Genomic DNA, 3,318 nt, shown 5'->3' with positions numbered 1-3,318 from the left:
GCATGTGATCGAGTTCCGAAGTAACCACAGAATCAATCACATCCACTTTTAAGCACTCCTCATCTTCTGTAGGGAATTTCATTGCCTTGAATACGTTGAAGGTCACATCCTGATCTTGGACCCGCATAGTAAGTTCCCCTTTTTGCACATCTATCAAGGTACGGCCAGTAGCCAAGAAAGGCCTCCCCAAGATTATGGGAATCTTCTTATCTTCCTCAAAATCCAGAATAACAAAATCTGCAGGAAAGAAGAGCTTATCCACCTTGACGAGCACATCCTCAACTATGCCCCTTGGGTAAGTAATGGAACGGTCCGCCAATTGTAGCGACATGTATGTGGGTTTTGGATCAGGCAGATCCAGCTTTTTAAAGATCGATAACGGCATCAGATTAATGCTTGCTCCCAAATCACAAAGGCACTTGTCAAAAGTTAGATTGCCAATGGTGCAAGGAATGGTGAAGCTTCCTAGATCTTTCAGTTTTGGTGGTAACTTTTGTTGCAGAACCGCGCTGCATTCTTCCGTGAGAGCAACGGTTTCAAGGTCATCCAGTTTCACCTTCCTTGAAAGAATAGTCTTCATAAACTTCGCATAACTAGGCATTTGTTCCAGAGCCTCAGCGAAAGGTATATTGATGTGAAGTTTCTTGAACACCTCCAGAAACTTCCCGAACTGTCTATCCAGCTTTTGTTGCTGCAATCTCTTAGGAAAAGGTGGTGGGGGATAGAGTTGTTTCTCCCCTGTATTAGCCTCAGGCAGAGTGTGTTCAACAGTAGTCTTCCTTGGTTCCGCCGCTTTCTCCTTTTGCTTAGATTCTTCATCTCTAACTTCAGCTTCGACTTCTTTTGCCTTTTCAGCATCAGCTACTTTTCCAGACCTTAAGGTAATAGCCTTGACTTGCTCTTTAGCTTCCTTCCTGCCTGGTACTTCCGTGTCACTGGGAAGAGTGCCAGGTTGACGATTGAGCATTGCATTGGCTAATTGACCGATTTGATTTTCCAAGGTCTTGATAGAAACCGCCTGACTCTTGCACAATAGCTTAAGTTCCTCAAAATCAGCACTAGTAGGTGCAGCTGCACTTCCCTGTTGAGGATATGATTGCCTTGTAGCATACTGCTGTGGTTGCTGGAATCCAGGTGGGTTAAACTGTTTACTCACTCCTTGCTGATATGGTGGCTGAATAGCATTCTGATTATTCCCCCAGCTGAAATTTGGATGATTTATGTTGTTAGGATGATAGGTCGCTGGCACAGGCTGCTGTTGTCGCTGATAATTATTCACATACTGAACAGATTCATTGACAAGAGAACACTGATCCGTAGCATGAGAACCTGCACAAAGCTCACAAACCATAGCTATTTGATTAACTCCATACGTAGCCAGAGAATCAACCTTCATTGATAGCGCTTGGAGCTGGGCTGCAATAGCGGTGGCTGCATCAACTTCCAGAATACTTGCGACCTTGCCTGACGTCATCCTCTGAGTTGGGTTTTGATGCTCATTTGCAGCCATCGTCTCGATAAGATTATACGCCTCAGTATAGCTTTTAGCCCATAAGGCGCCTCCAGCTGCTGCATCGAGCATGGGCCGAGATTGGGCCCCCAAACCATTATAAAAACCAGTGATTACCATCCAATCCGGCATTCCATGATGTGGACATTTTCTCAACATTTCCTTGTAGCGTTCCTAAGCCTCGCACATAGATTCTGTAGGTTGCTGCGCAAACTGAGTAAGAGCACTCCTCATAGCAGCAGTCTTTGCCATTGGATAAAACTTCACCAGAAACTTTTACACAAGATCTTGCCACGAAGTGATGGACCCAGCTGGTTCAGAATGTAACCAGTCTTTAGCTTTATCCCTCAGTGAGAATGGGAAAAGCCTCAACTTGATAGCCTCATCAGTCACGCCATTATACTTAAAAGTGCTGCAGATCTCGACAAAATTCCTTATGTGCATGTTGGGGTCTTCAGTTGCCGCTCCTCCAAAAGAAACAGAATTCTGCACCATCTGAATAGTGCCCGGCTTGATTTCAAAGGTGTTAGCTTGAATAGCCGGATGAAGGATGCTTGACTGAATGTCATCAATTTTAGGCCGAGAAAAATCCATAAGAGCTGGATCAGCTTGAACAATACGATCTCCCATGTTTACTGGTTCTTTCTGCTCAGTTCCTGAATCCGAATCCTCAAAATCTAACTTCTCCGGTGTATCAAGAACTTCGTCTTTCTCCTCAGCTGTATCTAAGGTCCTCTTGCGAGCACGAGAACGAGTTTGCATAAACGCTTGCTAAAGTACCTGAAACACAACCGAAAAGAGTAATTAACTACTACGTCCTAATCACTGAGTCCTAATGACCAACGATGGTAAGTACATAAACTAAACAAATACGCCGAGTCCCCGGCAGCGGCGCCAAAAACTTGTTAGGGCGAAATCACGCACTAATATTCACGCAAGTATACGCGTTCGCAAGTAATATAGAATACTTTCTAGTTCGTTCCCTCAGAGACTCAGACTAATTTATTGTCTAATTTAACTCACTCACCAATGTATGACTACTTCTCAATGTTAAGATAATAACACTTAAAATTGTTGATTAAATATTAACTATAATTAACTACTTAATTAACCACTTAACTAACACTTCAATTTATCAATAATAAAACACTCATGAGATCACAACTTCATTATTACTTCCTTCTATAGCCATAGTTATTACCTTTAGCATGTGACAGTGATGATATTAATCGAATAACACGAAACTGATAAAAGCCAACTTTCATTGTACTAATACCATTCTACCAAACATCCACAATTAAGATAGAAGTTGAATAGTCATCAATTATGTTGAGTTCCTATATGTCTACAGAAATTGACAACACAACGATTTAAGCACAAGTTATCCCTTTTTTGATTACATAGGGCAAATAAAACTGTTAGAGTTACCCACTAATCATGCACAACGTACATGAACCTATGCTAGCATGGCAAGTTCTAAATCTCAAGATCCACCGTCGCTTCACAAGAGATTAACACCCTATCTTATATGTTCGCGACGCACATAAGACGAATACGCACAACCAATACTAGATATCATGCAATCATCACATACTAAAGTATTAAACAATTAACTAAAGAATTCCATAATAAATCCGTTGCAACCCCATGATCACGATTAGCCCATAATAGAACTTATCGCCATCATGGGTTCATATGAAATCATGATAAACAAACACAAGAAAATAATAACTAAACTGATTATATTAAAACAGAGTACGTCACAAGAGTAAATAAGTCAAAGCAAGAAAACTAGCATCCAACGTTAC

At 41.4% G+C, this 3,318-nt stretch overlaps 1 non-coding gene across 1 annotated transcript; it reads left to right on the top strand.

Moving 5' to 3' along the window:
- Positions 1-1,640: 1,640 nt before the first annotated feature.
- Positions 1,641-1,747, top strand: LOC141715906 (small nucleolar RNA R71). The gene has a single exon (XR_012572648.1). It is a non-coding gene; the product is annotated as a small nucleolar RNA R71 (small nucleolar RNA).
- Positions 1,748-3,318: the final 1,571 nt, after the last annotated feature.

Source organism: Apium graveolens, chromosome 3 (genome assembly GCF_009905375.1).
Source record: "Apium graveolens cultivar Ventura chromosome 3, ASM990537v1, whole genome shotgun sequence".
Classification (NCBI taxonomy): Eukaryota; Viridiplantae; Streptophyta; class Magnoliopsida; order Apiales; family Apiaceae; genus Apium; species Apium graveolens.
Note: the sequence above shows the minus strand (reverse complement) of the source record. Positions and strands in the feature narration are given on the sequence as shown.